This window comes from Pristiophorus japonicus, chromosome 15 (genome assembly GCF_044704955.1).
Source record: "Pristiophorus japonicus isolate sPriJap1 chromosome 15, sPriJap1.hap1, whole genome shotgun sequence".
NCBI classification, from domain to species: domain Eukaryota; kingdom Metazoa; phylum Chordata; class Chondrichthyes; family Pristiophoridae; genus Pristiophorus; species Pristiophorus japonicus.
In genome coordinates, this window is record NC_091991.1 from 65,055,088 (window position 1) to 65,071,990 (window position 16,903).

The 16,903-nt window shown below is 48.0% G+C and overlaps 1 protein-coding gene across 1 annotated transcript in view; it reads right to left on the reverse strand.

Annotated features, from left to right (window-relative positions):
* LOC139280820 (FYVE, RhoGEF and PH domain-containing protein 4-like) overlaps positions 1 to 16,903 on the reverse strand; it is a 370,209-nt gene that overhangs the window by 309,405 nt on the left and 43,901 nt on the right. The window lies entirely within an intron of this gene.

Here is a 16,903-nt window from a genome sequence, read left to right on the forward strand (position 1 = left end):
TAAAACTCACCACAAATATGAATGGGAATACCCCTACTTTGATTGGTTTGGCCGGCCTACATGATCCCAGGGGTACTTGGGAAGCGCTTACGCCCCTGGGATATGTGGGTCTCTACACAGGCCTTCACGTAAAGGCCCAGGACCACAAGACTCCAAACCTCCTGGACCACCGTAAGTTCGTAGAAATTTTCAGGTCGGAGGCATCCGTCTGCGGGAAGCTTCCGACTGCAATTTCTGGGCCACTGTTTTTCCAGAATTTTCTATTTTCATTTCAGACCTCCTGAATCTGCAGATTTTTTTTCTGCTAGCGAATTTCCTATTTTCTTGCCTTTTTGCTTACGTTGTCCTCTCCCATAACTTTTCATCACCTGAGCTATTTACACTTTTTGTTCTTTTAGTGTCTTTCCATTGCCATATTGCGATGATGGGGTCAATTTGAACTTCCAGCAAGTATCGGCCAGGCCGGGGAAGGGGTGTTGGGCTAAGTGCAAAATGCACTCATTGGCCCAGATTTTAGGCCAAGGGTATTTTAATTCCTGGGCCCTATCTGGTCAGCTGCCCACCTGAAATAGACAGAAAGCTGAACAGTGGAGCTCCTGTTCTGGGAACATAATCACGTGCCTCACACTGAGTGCTCCGCTGATAATTTTAATCTGCTTGAATATATAGTTTTGAAGTTTATCTTCAATTGTATTATCACCTTAAAAATCACTCTCAGATATCCATTGTTCTTTACACAAGGGACATATGCCATGTGAGGGGAAATTATGTAAGACCACTTATACAAAACAGTGCAAAATGCTATTCTTTTGACACATTTGAACTAATTTAAGTACATACGGCCCAAGTTTCCACACGCGCCTAAAACGGCGCAGTCCCGACCTGGACGCCCGTTTTTCGCGCCACAAAGTGCGCCTAAAAAAATCCTCGGTATTCTCCACCTCCTTGCAGGTCCTCTGGCCCTCGGCGCAGCGCAGCACGAGCTGTGGGAGGGCGGAGCCAGGTCCCTGCGCTGAAAACAGTGCCGGGACCTCTGCACATGCGTGCTACAGTGGGCACGCAAGTGCAGTAGCTCCAGGCGCCCGAAACTGTGTGGGAGGGGCCCGAAGCACGCAGCCCCTAGCCCTGGCCGAATGGCCTCACTGGGGCTGCATGAATAAGGCTCCTCCCACGGCCAGATCCTGCTTTCCCCCGACCAGACCCGACACCCTCCCCTCCCCCCCCCCCCCACCCCTGCCTCCGGACCAGATCCGACACCCGCTCCCCCCCCGGACCCGACCCGACTCCCGCTCCCCGCACCCCCCCCCCGCCTCCGGACCGGACCCGACACCCGCTCCCTCCCCGACTCCCGCTCCCCCCCACCCGACTGGACCCGACGCCCCACCCCCCCACTGGACCCGACCCGACCCGCCCCCCCCCCCCCCCGACTGGACCCGACCCGACCCGCGCTCCTGCTCCCGCTCCCCCCCCACCCCCGACCCGACCCGACCCGACTCCCGCTCCCGGACTGGATCCGACCTGACCTCCCCCTCCCTCCCTCTCTCTCTCTCTCCCTCCCCCCCCCCTCTCTCTCCCTCCCCCCCTCTCTCTCCCCCCCTCCCCCCGACCCGAACCGAACCGAACCTCCCCGACCCGACCCAACGCCACCTACCTGTAAATCTGGTGCTGGGGACGGGCCCTGCCCGAAGTCTCGGGCCGGCCCGTTCAGCCTTCGGTCCCGAAAGGCCTGCCTGAAGCACTTTCACACAGGTAGGAAGATGGTTTATTTTATCTTTTCTTTGCTTATAAATGTTTATTCAGGTTGGATTTATTTGTATAATATTTATAGAAGTATAAATAAGGATTTATTATAGAATTTAATGACTTCCCTTCCTCCCTCCTCCCCCCCCCCACCTCGTTCTGGATGCCTAATTTGTAACCTGCGCCTGATTTTTAATGTGTAGAACAGGTTTTTTCAGTTCTACAAAAATCTTCACTTGCTCCATTCTAAGTTAGTTTGGAGTACGTTTTCACTGTGGAAACTTTGAAATCAAACGTCAGTGGCCGGACACGCCCCCTTTTGAAGAAAAAATTCTGTTCCAAAGTAGAACTGTTCTACCTGACTAGAACTGCAGAAAAAAAAATGTGGAGAATTGCGATTTCTAAGATACTCCGTTCTCCACCAGTTGCTCCTAAAAATCAGACGCAAATCATGTGAAAACTTGGGCCCAAAATATTTAAGATTGAATTACAACCAGGGCTACACGTTTAAAACTAAATTTAAAAAGACTGTATGGATGAAATATATCAAGAGCATTAGAGCCCGAAGGCACTGTGTCAGATGCTTTAAATTACCAATTTTATTACTGCAATTATGAGATGCATTAGATGGAATCAGGCACTTCCCTACAAAAAAAAGAGGACATCAGTCAGAGAATGACTATGGGAGGATCGTGTACATCTTCTAGCATTTGTTTTTAGGACAGCATTGGTGGAGGCCTGGGAATTTGTTGCCCACCGTCACTCTCAGCCATGGATCACAAGAGATAAAGATGAGGAAGGTCATTCGGCCCATGCTAACTCTTCTATCCAGAAAAAACTGACAGAATTGTCACAGCATCCAGCCATTTGTTAAATGATACCAGGGTTTTATCATCTCAACTGTGGACATGGGGTGCGGAAAAAGAAATGGGTAAATTTCATGATAGTTGGAGATGGTTTGCAGAGGGAACAGGCCTATAGGCTCAACAACCATAACATACTTGTGTATTTTATGCTTTTATATTGTGTGTCAGTTTTAGGCAAGAAAGTAAAAAGCAGTAGCTCCTACAGCCTCCTTTTGACAATAAAACTTATCGCAACAAATACAATGGTTTGGCCTTTGCAAACAAACTACAAGGCTTAAATTTTAATTCCACAATCAGTTTAACCAGTTAACTATTAACACTCCTGTCACCTCCTTACTTCTTGTAAACTTCTGCATCAATTTCTCTGCAAACAATTTTTTATAAGGTGTGTGTCAGCCCCAATTGCAACATGGCAATGTGCCGAGACACAGTAGCATGAAATGTTAAATCTGGGCTCAAATCCAGCCATTCCCAACACAATTTCCTGTTCCCTGCAAAGACTGTGTAAGTTTTAAAGAGAGTCGAGAGTAGAAACTATAAAATCAGAGGAAGGCAGTCACACCCAATTCCAAAATAAAATCTGCTGACTGCTATTTATCTCTTAGCATCTTAGCAATTCAAAGCTGTTCATGTAGAGGGTAAGAAAGAATATTCCATTACTCTCAATGGAAGAGCTGTACATCGCACTGGAAACTTTATTTAAATTAAGGAGGAAAAAAACATACTTGTGTAAATTTTCCCTTCGGTTTGGACTTTGAGCAACCAACAGGCGGGGTACCCACTGGTTGCCCGATAGTCACTACAAAAGGCCCAGTTAATTTTGAGGGCTGGCCATCATTAACATTTGAATGGTGGGCTGCGGGAGAATAAGAGTGGCCTGGGGCAGTCCACTGATCCAGACAGCAGCAATATCATGCGGCTCAGCCAACCTCCAGGTAGATCCATGGGAGTAGCTCAGGCTGGTTTTGTGGAGCCCATAGGAGCTCCTGCTTGCGATGACCACAGCGACGGCAGGAAAAAGGTGGGAAATTATTCCCTATCTTTTTGGGGGCATTGCTGCCCCATTTATGCCTCCCTATGTAAATAAATTGTGGCATATTAGTACCAATTAAAGTTTGAAACATCTTCAATCGTCTCTTTCCCCATTCCGTCCTCCCCCGCCCCCCACTACCCAAATTCACAAAGGTACATTATGCCCTCCAGATCCAGTTCACAGAGACACTGTTCCCCATCCAATTCCCCACCTTTTAAGAGACATTCCTCTCCAAACCTCCCAGTTCATACTTTCGCTCCTTTGCCTCACCATTTCAATCTGGCATTCTTCCCTCTCTCCAACCTCGTTAAGCTGGTACTCGCTTCCACTTTCCCTTGTGCAAGCTGTGCTACTCCTCTCTCCAAGTGTTCACCCTACCACTTCCTGCCTCTTCCCATTCATATTGGCATTCTCCGAACTCTCTGGTTGTCTGGTGCATTAGCCCATGGACTCGGAAGCAGCGGGACGGAAGGTGGGGGCAAGGGCTCTGCCCTTGCCATTAACTTTGGATTACAAAGGGTTAACTTATGAGGACAGTTACATAAGCTTGTTTTGTTTTCCCTTGAATTTAAAAGTTTTTGGGCTGATCTAATCGAGATGTTTAAATTGATTAAAGGATTTTTATAGGGTAGACACAGAGCATCTATTTCCTCTAGTGGGGAAATCCAGAACAAAGGGGCATAATCTTAAAATTAGAGATAAACTGTTCAGGATTGAAATCAGGAAGCACTTTTTCACAGAAAAGGTAGTGAAAATCTGGAACTTGCTCCCCAAAAGGCTGTGGATGCTGGGTCATTTCAAAATTTTCAAGACTGAGATCGATAAATTTTTGTTCGGTAAGGATTTTAATGGATACAGAACAAAGGCGGGTAACATAAGAACATAAGAAATAGGAGCAGGAGTAGGCCATACGGCCCCTCGAGCCTGCTCCACCATTCAATAAGATCATGGCTGATCCAATCATGGACTCAGTTCCACTTCCCTGCCCACTCCCCATAACCCCTTATCCCCTTATCGTTTCAAAAACTTTCTATTTCTGTTTTAAATTTATTCAATGTCCCAGCTTCCACAGCTCTCTGAGGCAGCGAATTCCACAGATTTACAACCCTCTGAGAAGAAATTTCTCTTCATCTCAGTTTTAAATGGGCGGCCCCTTATTCTAAGGTTATGCCCTCTAGTTCTAGTCTTCACTATCAGTGGAAACATCCTCTCTGCATCCACCTTGTCAAGCCCCCTCATAATCTTATACGTTTCGGTAAGATCACCTCTCATTCTTCTGAATTCCAATGAGTAGAGACCCAATGTACTCAACCTTTCCTCTTAAATCAACTCCCTCATCTCCGGAATCAACCGAGTAAACATTCTCTGAACTGCCTCCAAAGCAAGTATATCCTTTCATAAATATAGAAACCAAAACTGAACGTAGTATTCTAGGTGTGGCCTCACCAATACCCTGTATAACTGAAGCAAGACTTCCCTGCTTTTATACTCCATCCCCTTTGCAATAAAGGCCAGGATTCCATTGGCCTTCCTGATCAATTGCTGTACCTGCATACTATCCTTTTGTGTTTTATGCACAAGTACTCCCAGGTCCCGCTGTACTGCAGCACTTTGCAATCTTTCTCCATTTAAATAATAACTTGCTCTTTGATTTTTTTTCTGCCAAAGTGCATGACCTCACACTTTCCAACATTATACTCCATCTGCCAAATTTTTGCCTACTCACTTAGCCTGTCTATGTCCTTTGGCAAATTTTTTGTGTCCTCCCCACACACTGCTTTTCCTCCCATCTTTGTATCGTCAGCAAACTTGGCTACGTTACACTCAGTCCCTTCTTCCAAGTCGTTAATATAGATTGTAAATAGTTGATGTACAGATCATCCATGATCTAACTGAATGGAGGAATAGGCCAGAGGGGTTGAATACTCCTCCTACGTTCCTAAGCGCAGACAATGCTAACAAGGGCCTCAAACACAGACTGTCCTTGTAGAAAGCAGAAGGTTTGCATATACATGATTGCCACAAATATATATTTGTCGTAAGCCTGGGGGAAAGTAGTGTGAGTTTTATTCTTCATCTAAGGATTTGGGCATGGAAGTGGGTCACACTAGTGGATGGAAGTCCTGCCTCAATGCACTTCTAGCAGAAACCCCATCACAGAGGAAATGTAAGCCTGAGTTTCAAGAATGGAAAAGTATTCTGCTTCTGAGCGCTTTAGATAGACTTATTTCAAGCTGAATCTGAGGGCATCCAATTTTTCCTCTCATTCGCACAAGAGTATACTAAAAAACTAGTTAAATGAAAGGGTTGCACTGTGAAATGTAATCATATCAGTAGATTGTCTCTTTTAGAACCCGAGTTCACAGCAAACTGATAAAACCTGTGAATAACTAACAATAACTAAAACTACTAGCATTTAATATAACAACATTTCGATCACACAGTGGCACAAAGTGTAAAATATTAGAAGGATCTCATCAAGTTTAGACCTTATTTCCAAGAAGCCCATATTCTTCGTTGGCCTCAATAAACTGATACACATGCCAACTATTCCCGGACCATTTATGAGGTTCGTGCAGGGGCTATAAAACTCGCTTTGGGGCAGGAGGAATTCATGCCATAATTCACCGCACCTTATCTCTTCTGTGCATGTACATTTCAACACATGAGCAAAAAGCTGAGTAGCGATGGATTTTGGCATGAACTCAGCTTGTCCCAAATCAGCTGTTTTCCCAGTCCTCGATGATGGGGGCTGCAAAAGTTAATTATCTGCACGAAGTTGATGGTTGTCATATATTTTGGCTAATCAGACATCCAACAGGCAATCATAGGTATTAGCCATTTTGTTATCTACTATTCCCAATAAAGAGTTAGCATCATAAGTGTCAGCTGTGGCTCAGTGGGTAGCACACTCGCCTGGGTATCAGAAAGTTGTGGGTTCAAGTCTCACTCCAGGAACTTGTGCACACAAATCTAGGCTGACACTCCAGTGCAGTGCTGAGGGAGCGCTGCACAGTTGGAGGTGTTGGCTTTTGGATGAGACGTTAAACCGAGGTCCTGTCTGCTCTCTCAGGTGGATGTAAAAGATCCCACGGCACTATTTTGAAGAAGAGCAAGGGAGTTATCCCCGGTGTCCTGGCCAATATTAATCCCTCAATCAACATAACAAAAACTAATTATCTGGTCATTATCACACTGCTGATTGTGGGAGCTTGCTTGTATGTAAATTGACTGCCGCGTTTCCTAAATTACAACACTTCAAAAAATACTTCATTGGCTGTAAAGCACTATGAGATGTCCGGTGGTCATGAAAGGCGCTATATAAATCCAAGTCTTTCTTCTTTCTTTAGAATCTAGGAGGCCATTTGGCATATTGTGCTTGTGCTGGTCTTTGAAAGAGTTATCCAATTAGTCCCACTCACCAGCCCTTTTTGCCATAACCCTGCAACTTTTCTCCTTCAAGTATTCATCCAATTCCTTTTGAAAGTTATTATTGAATCTGCTTCCACCTTTCAGGCAGTGCATTCCAGATTATAACAACTTACTGCTTAAAAAAGAATTCTCGTTATGTCGCTTCTGGTTCTTTTGCCAATTATCTTAAATCTGTATCCTCTGGTTACTGACCCTTCTGCCACGGGAAATAGTTTATCCTTAAGTACTGTATCAAAACCCATCATGATTTTGAACACCTCCAGTAACACCTCCCCTTAACCTTCTCTGCTATAAGGAGAATACACCAGCTTCTCTAGCCTCTCCACAAAACTGAAGTCCTGGCACCATTCACGTAAATCTTCTCTGCACCTTCTCTTAGGCCTTGACATCCTTCCTAAAGTATAGTTCTAAGAAACACAAAGCTGAGCCTAACCAGTGTTTTATAAAGGTTTTGTGTAATGTCCTTGCTTTTGTACTCTATGCTTCTGTTTCGAAAGCCAAGGTTCCCGTATACTTACTTAAAAGTCTTCTCAACTTGTCCTGCCACCGTAAAAGATTTGTCTATGTACGTACATCCCAGATCCCTCTGTTCCTGCATCCCCTTTAAAATTGTATCATTTTAGTTTATATTGCCTCTCATTCTTCTGACCAAAATGCATCACTCTTGGCTTAAAATGTCATCTGCCATGTGTCTGCCCATTTCACCCGTCTGCCTATGTCCTCCTGAAGTCAGTTAATATCTTCCTCATTGTTTATTACATTTCCGAGTTCTGTCACCTGAAATTATGCTCTGTATACCCAAGTCCAGGTCATTAACATATACCAAAAGATTGCATAGAATCTTATACAGCAGTAAAAAATTGCAACTGTATAAAGCAGCATTCTATTATACACTGATGCCAATGAATTTTATGTTAAATATTTACACCTGTCTGAACTTGCCCCAATCTATAGTCTCCTCCTTTGAAGTCATGCCATGCCTTTAACACTTAGCTCCCACCAGACATGTTTAAGGGAGTTACTGTGCTGGTGAAATGTGTTTGCCAAGCTATTTTATTGAGGGAGAAGAATTAGAACAGCTGAGTGTTTGACACAATGATGCAAGTCATGCCATCACATCATGTGACTGTAAGAAAAGGTTTTACAAACACTTTTTTGTCAGTAAAACAGTGCCCTTTCAATTTTGAGCTTTTAAACAGCACTCAGTAACTTGAAGACCTGTATGGTTATCCTTCAAATCTAGACTTTAGCAAGAACCGAAGACACATTGGGCAATCCAGGCAGGTATACAAGTTGTTGCCTTGACAGTGAGTGAGCTCTTTCACTGGGCAGGATTGTTTTATTTGCACATATTTATATAGTTTAATTGTATTTGCCATCTAAGTTCAGATTTTGCTAAGCACTGCATATACTTAAGTTTGTTTGGCTTTTGGTCAATTGACTATAATTCAGAGCAAGGAGGGGAAGTCATGCATAAACTTTTCACCCAAAGGGTAAGAGAATTATGGAATACATTAACAGGAAAGACAATTTACAAATGATTTGAAGAAATAATGATACATGTTTATCAGAGAGAAGAGCTATGGTAAGCAGGTGAGTAGGTGAACCTGATCTATTAAAAAGGGATGAGTTTCTTTTGACCTAATGACCTTTTCCTGTACCTAAAAATTCTCATGCTCTTATACCTGTACTACTCTTGTGCAGCATCGGAACATAAGTATATAAGAACATAAGAAATAGGAGCAGGAGTAGGCCACTCGGCCCCTCAAGCCTGCTCCATTGTTCAATAAGACCATGGCTGATCTTCAAGCTTAACTCCACTTTTCCACCTGATCCCCATATCCGTTGATTCCCTTAGAGTCCAAAAATCTATCGATCTCAGCCTTGAATATATTCAGCTGCTCAGCATCCACAGCCCTCTGGGGCAGAGAATTCCAAAGAGTAACAATCTTTTGAGTGAAGAAATTTCCCCTCATCTCAGTGCTTAGAATATGTCCCCTAGTACTAGACTCTCCAGCCAGGGGAAACAATCTCTCAGCATCTACCCTGTGAAGCCCCCTCAGAATCTTACGGGGCGAAATTGCTCAGTTTGGGGCGTTTATTTCGAATTAAGTGATTTTTTTTCGCCCGGCGGAAGGTGGACGCAAGAACCCCGGAATTGGGCACTTTAACTTTAAAAAATCATCTGGGTGGTCTCGCGGCGGGAGCGGGGCACTGTGAGTCAGTGCGACGCGGACGTGCCATGTCACACAGAGGCGTCGCAGCATCCCTCCCCTCCTCTTAAAGGGGAGGGCCATTTTTAAAAATTTTTTTATTCAAAATATACTTTATTCATTAAAAAATCTGTACAGTACATTCAAAGGCATTTCAATATCTTTAGCTGCGGTCAGCAATCCCATACACTATTATTTGGGTGCTGACGGCAGTTCCGTTCGTTACATTTCCCTGTTTTCCAGTTCAAGTGCAATTCGGTCCAATACGGGATACCTTGTAGTACATGCAAACAAATTACATTTCATGTGTCACTATACAGTACACGGAATGGGTGACGGTACATTTACATTTTTTTTTTCAACATGCATTTCGCAACAGACCTTGCATTGTACATGGCACTACATAGGTGTTTACAGATCATGGTGCTCCATGTACACAAAAAATAAATTACAAATACAGCCCGAGGGGGGTTTTGTACTGATTCCTGCCCCCGGGTTTTCTGTGGCAGAAGGGCTTTAAACTGTGGCCCTTCCCCACCGTGCCTTTGCGGTGACTGCACCAATTTTAAGTGCGTCCCTCAGCACGTAATCCTGGATCTTGGATTGCGCCAGTCTGCAACACGCAGACGTGGACATCTTGCTCTGGAGAACCAGGAAGTTTCGGCAAGACCAAAGAGCGTCTTTGACCGAGTTGATGGCCCTTCAGCAGCAGGTGATGTCTGTCTCGGTGTGTGTCCCTGGGAACAGCCCGTAGAGCACCGAGTCCTGTGTTACGGAGCTGCTTGGGATGAACCTCGACAGCAACCACTGCATCTCTTTCCAAACCTGCCTTGCGAAAGCGCAATCCTGAAAGAGATGGGTGACAGTCTCGTCCGCCCCGCAGCCGACTCAGGGGCAGCGTGCCGTGTTGATGATATGTCGGCTGTGCATGAACGCTCTGACAGGCAAGAACCTCCTCACCGCCAACCAAGCTACGTCTTGGTGCTTGTGTGAAAGCTCTGGCAATGAGACGTTCTGCCAAATAAGTTCGACAGTCCGCTCAGGGAACCACCCGACAGGGTCCACCGTCTCCTTCTTTCGTAGGGCGTCCAGGACCTTACGTGCTGACCACTGTTTTATGACCTTGTGGTCAAAGGGGTTTTTTGTGAAAAACTTTTCCACGAAGGACAGGTGGACAGGCATGGTCCAATTGGTGGGGGCGTTTCACGGCAGCGTGGCCAGACCCATCCTTCGCAACACCGGGGACAGGTAGAACCTCAGCACGTAGTGACATTTGGTGTTTGCGTACTGGGGGTCTGTGCACAGCTTGATGCAGCAGCACACAAAGGTGGCCATCAGGATGAGGGCCACGTTCAGAACGTCCTTTCCTCCACTGTCCAGAGATTTGTACATCGTGTCTCTGCGGACACGGTCCATTTTGGACCTCCAGACAAAGTGGAAGACGGCCCGGGTGACTGCTGCGGCACAGGAGCGAGGGATGGGCCAGACTTGTGCCACGTGCAGCAATCCCGAGAGCACCTCACTCCTGATGACCAGGTTCTTTCCTGCCATGGAGAGGAAGCGCATCTTCCACCATCCCAGTTTTTGTTTGACCTTGGCGATACGCTCGGCCCAGTTTTTGGCGCACGCCCCGTCCGCTCCGAACCATATTCCCAACCCCTTCAGGAAATCTGGTTTGACGGTGAAGGGAATGGAGGCTCAGTCGGTCTAGTTGCCAAAGAGCATGGCCTCGCTCTTGCTGCGATTGACCTTTGCTCCCGAGGCCAGTTCAAACTGGCCGCAGATTGTGAGCAATCTGCGGACCGACTGCGGATCCGAGCAAAAAACGGCGACGTCGCCCATGTACAGGGAGGTCTTGACCTGAGCACCTCCGCTGCCTGGGATCGTTACCCCTCCAATGCCCGCATCCTTCCTGATGGACTCGGCAAAGGGCTCGATACAACACACAAACAAGACAGCCGAGAGAGGGCAGCCTTGCCTGACTCCAGATCTGATTGGAAAGCTTTGAGTTTCCCACCCGTTGATTAGGACTGCACTACTGATGTCTGTGTAGAGCAGTTTGACCCAATTGCGGATACCCTCCCCAAACCCCATTTTGGAGAGCTGTTTACACTGTACATTAATGATTTAGATGAGGGGATTAAATGTAGTATCTCCAAATTTGCGGATGACACTAAGTTGGGTGGCAGTGTGAGCTGCGAGGAGGATGCTGTGAGGCTGCAGAGCGACTTGGATAGGTTAGGTGAGTGGGCAAATGCATGGCAGATGAAGTATAATGTGGATAAATGTGAGGTTATCCACTTTGGTGGTAAAAACAGAGAGACAGACTATTATCTGAATGGTGACAGATTAGGAAAAGGGGAGGTGCAAAGAGACCTGGGTGTCATGGTACATCAGTCATTGAAGGTTGGCATGCAGGTGCAGCAGGCGGTTAAGAAAGCAAATGGCATGTTGGCCTTCATAGCAAGGGGATTTGAGTACAGGGGCAGGGAGGTGTTGCTACAGTTGTACAGGGCATTGGTGAGGCCACACCTGGAGTATTGTGTACAGTTTTGGTCTCCTAACCTGAGGAAGGACATTCTTGCTATTGAGGGAGTGCAGCGAAGGTTCACCAGACTGATTCCCGGGATGGCGGGACTGACCTATCAAGAAAGACTGGATCAACTGGGCTTGTATTCACTGGAGTTCAGAAGAATGAGAGGGGACCTCATAGAAACATATAAAATTCTGACGGGGTTAGACAGGTTAGATGCAGGAAGAATGTTCCCAATGTTGGGGAAGTCCAGAACCAGGGGTCACAGTCTAAGGATAAGGGGTAAGCCATTTAGGACCGAGATGCGGAGGAACTTCTTCACCCAGAGAGTGGTGAACCTGTGGAATTCTCTACCACAGAAAGTTGTTGAGGCCAATTCACTAAATATATTCAAAAAGGAGTTAGATGAGGTCCTTACTGCTAGGGGGATCAAGGGGTATGGCGAGAAAGCAGGAATGGGGTACTGAAGTTGAATGTTCAGCCATGAACTCATTGAATGGCGGTGCAGGCTAGAAGGGCCGAATGGCCTACTCCTGCACCTATTTTCTATGTTTCTATGTTTCTATGTCCATCAGGTACGTGTGCGATATCCTGTCAAAGGCTTTCTACTGGTCTAAGCTGATTAAGCAGGTGTCCATCCTCCTGTCCCGCACGTAGGCGATCGTATCTCTGAGTAGCGCGAGGCTATCAGAGATCTTCCTGCCGGGGACAGCGCAGGTCTGGTCCGGGTGAATCACCAGCTCAAGGGCAGACTTGACCCTGTTGGCGATGACCTTTGACAGGATCTTGTAGTCCACATTGAGCAGCGAGATGGGCCGCCAGTTTTTGATTTCCTCCCTCTCCCCCTTCTGCTTGTAGATGAGGGCGATGATGCCTTTCCTCATCGATTCTGACATGCTGCCGGCCAGAAGCATACCTCCGTACACTTCCAGCAGGTCTGGGCCTATCCAGTCCCACAGAGCAGAGTCGCTTCCGGGAGTTTTATTCGTCTCGAAGGACCGGACGGCCTTTGTCAGCTCGTCCAGAGTTAGCGGGTGGTCCAGACTCTCCCGCTTGCTGTCGTCTAAGACCTCCGAAATAGACGACAGGAAAGACTGGGAGGCCGCGCGGTCTGTGGGCTTGACGTCGTACAGCCTGGCATAGAAGGATTTGCTGATCCTCTGCATGTCAGGCTACGAAGACGTCACAGAACCGTCTTCTTCCTTTAGGCTGGTGATCACAGAGCTCCCCCTGTGTACCTTTTGGAAGAAGAAACGCGAACACGTCTCGTCCTGCTCGACGGAGCGGACTCTGGAGCGGAAGATGATCTTGGAGGACTCTGAGGCAAAGAGCGAGGCTTGCTGGCCCTTCACCTCTTCGAGTTCCTCCGCGACGTCGACCCCCATCGACTGCAGCAGGAGCTGGTTTTGCATATTCGTCTAGAGTTGGGACAATTCCCTCTGTCTCCCTCTCGCCTGCTGAAGACCTTTGAGGATGAAGAACCTCTTGATGTTCGTCTTGATTGTTTCCCACCAATGCATCGGGGAATCGCAGAGGAGCTTTACGGTTCTCCAACCTTTGTAATCCCTCTTGAGTTCCTCAACGTTTTCCGGAGTCAACAGTTTCACGTTCAGCTTCCATATCCCTCTGCCAACTTTCTGGTTTTCCTGTGGGTGACAGTCAGCCAGTAGGAGGCAGTGGTCAGAGAAGAACACCGGCGTGACGTCGGTGGATCTGACCTTGATCGTGTGGGACACAAACAGGAAGTCTATTCTGGAACGGACGGACCCGTCTGGTCTCGACCAGATGTATCAGAGCAGTGCTCCGTCTGCAGGGTTGCTGAAGACGTCGCACAGCTTGGCATCTTTTACCGCATCCATCAGGAGTTTGGACGTGGCGTCCAGTTTGCCGTCGGCTCTGCTGGATCGTCCAGCCGCATTGATGATGCAGTTGAAGTCACCGCCCAGAATGACCGGCCTGGATGTTGCCAGTAGCAGTGGGAGCTGCTGGAAAAGGGCCAGCCTCTCGTTCTTGTTTCTATTCCTAACCTGAGGAAGGACATTCTTGCTATTGAGGGAGTGCAGCGAAGGTTCACCAGACTGATTCCCGGGATGGCGGGACTGACCTATCAAGAAAGACTGGATCAACTGGGCTTGTATTCACTGGAGTTCAGAAGAATGAGAGGGGACCTCATAGAAACATTTAAAATTCTGACGGGGTTAGACAGGTTAGATGCAGGAAGAATGTTCCCAATGTTGGGGAAGTCCAGAACCAGAGGTCACAGTCTAAGGATAAGGGGTAAGCCATTTAGGACCGAGATGCGGAGGAACTTCTTCACCCAGAGAGTGGTGAACCTGTGGAATTCTCTACCACAGAAAGTTGTTGAGGCCAATTCACTAAATATATTCAAAAAGGAGTGAGATGAGGTCCTTACTACTAGGGGGATCAAGGGGTATGGCGAGAAAGCAGGAATGGGGTACTGAAGTTGAATGTTCAGCCATGAACTCATTGAATGGCGGTGCAGGCTAGAAGGACCGAATGGCTTACTCCTGCACCTATTTTCTATGTTTCTATGTTTCTATGTTTCTAAACATTAATTAACCTGAGAGGGGAGTTTTTGTACATTACATCTGCTACGAGGAGGTGGCCGCCCACCACCTTCTTAACTTCGGTGATGGTGAAGTGGCCTCCCCGCAGCAGAATGCCCAGGCCGGAAGCCCGGCTGTCCATATGGATGGTCCATGGGTCCACCATCGTGACCACTGCCGGTAACTGCTGAAGTGCGGCAGACCGCACTCTTGCAAGAAAAGCAGATCCGCTTTGACCTTGGCGAGGTACCCCAAGGTAGAAACACATCGTGTAGTAGATTTTACGCTACGCACGTTAATAGTAGCAATTTTTTAATCCATTTTAACGTTACTGTTTACAGTTACAAACATTACACTTCAAGTAAATCGTCCTTTAAGTCTGAGGTCTGCCCAGTGGCCGGTTCCGGAATACATAGGCGATTACAATAAAAGTCTACTTCACCTGGGCTGGCGTGCTCGTCATCCTCTGCCGTGGGAGTGTTTCGACCAGGGGACTTCTCTAGTGCTGCGATAAAGTCCGATATGTCCTCTCCACTGTCCTCGCCTGGTGTTGGTGGTTCCCTTTTTTCATAAGTCACAGCGTTTTCGAGCTGGTGTGCTTCGATCGCTGTGTCGCTCCCGGTATTCCGGAGGTGGGGTGTGCTGGGCACTTCGCTGCTCCCGTTTTCCCGGAGCTGGTCTGCGTTGGTCGTTTCTTCGCTCTCAGTGTTCCAGAGCTCGTGTGCGCTGGGCGCTTCGCTGCTCTCGGTCGCCTGTGGCTGTGGGTTGGCGTGTTACCTCTTGCTTTGGTGTCGGTGGTGAGAGGCTTTATCTCGCCTTTCCTCATCAGACGAGCTGCCGTCGCTGCTGTCTGACGAGGTTTGTAGCCGCCTCTTCCCTGTCGTTTCCACAGGGGCCCTTGTTCGCCTGTTGTCCTTACGCTTGCGGGCCTTTTTCTTGACGGTCTCCCATCCCGCTTCATCGTCTGCTGTCTCCTCGTTGCTGGACTCGTTGCGCTGGGGGAGAGTTTTGCTGCTGGCTGCTGGTGTCTCGCAGCTCGCCGTGGCAGGCTTCTCTTCCTCGCCGACCTGTTCCGAGTTCACGGGGCGTTGGTTGGTTGGAGGGTGTGGCTCTCCTCTGGAGCGTTGTGTTCCTCAGCTTCCTCCTCCTCTGGTGCAATGTTCTTTGCTGCCTGTGCATAGCTGAAGTTGCGTTTGGGGCAGTTTTTGTAAAGCTGCCCAGCCAGACCACAGAGGTTGCAGCACCTGGTCTCCTTACAGTCCTTTGTCTGGTGGCCTTGGTTGTTGCAGTTTTGGCAGATGAGAGTTTTACAGCTTGCTGCCACATGGCCTGCCTTCCCACAGGTGCGGCACATGTTGGGTTGGCCAGCGTACACCATGTAGCCCCGACTTCCTCCGATGGCAAAACTGGAGGGGGGTGCAGGATGGTTCCGCTGGCGTCTACCTTCATGGTGACCTGGATCTGGCGTTTGCTGGTCCATATCCCGTGCAAGTCTTTCACATCGCTGCTGTTTCCTGCCCCATCGACATACCTGGCGAGGAAAGTCAGCACATCAATGACCGGGATGTGGGGGTTGTACATCTGCACTGTCTTAGTGCATCTTCTCTGCGACGGGAGGGTGACGAGTGGCTCAGCGGTCCACTGGCCTCCTTCAAACCCTTGAGGAACTTCAGGCAGAGGGCGACGTTTCTGACGGTCACATCGAAGTAACCTCTCTTCGGGAGGTCCTGCAAGGCGAAGATGTCGGCGACTTTCATGCCACATGTTCCCAGCAGGATTTTTTTTTTTTATTCGTTGCCAATCTTTCCAATTATTTGTCAAATCACAAACGCCAGAGGTCACCCTACACCTGTCAAGGATCACTCTGCGCCAATGCTCTTAGCCAAAAGGCCTAGAGCCACTGCACCGTTCCTGGAAGTACTGCAATACCAGGTTCGTGCCATGGAGGTGGGTGTGTGCCCCCCACCCACCTCCGTGGAGGTGGATAGGTCAAGCCGTTCCCAGCAGGATTTTCTTCACGAACAGGTCCCGGTTGATGGTTGTCTGTCCATCCACTTTCTTTACCGTCACTCGGATGGTGTTTCGGACACCCTGGTTCGCCGCTCGGTTGGCTGCCATCCGGGTTGCAGATTCCTCCTTTCGATGTGTATTTTGGCCGAAGCCCTCAATCTGTCGTTGCGCCAGTCCGGCACTTGGGCGGACCTCCGGGCCCGCCCCCTGACAGGCCTGCAGGCCCGCCGAATGGTCGGTCGACATGCAGATTTTCCTCTTCTCTCCAATTGGCGCTTGGCCCAAGCCAAAAGCCAGCAAAACTGGAAAAAAAACGAATCTCTGCAATCAGTCAATTTGCATATGAATGCCCAAACAGATACTACACTCAATCTTAGCCAAAAGGCCGAGAAGCGTGAAAGCAATGCATGAAAAGAGGCAGCACTTTCTTTAAAGGAGGGCCATTGCGACCTCTGCAGCCACTTCCGTGGCACCCACTGGGTCACCAGGGCTGGTTTCGGCCGGGTCAA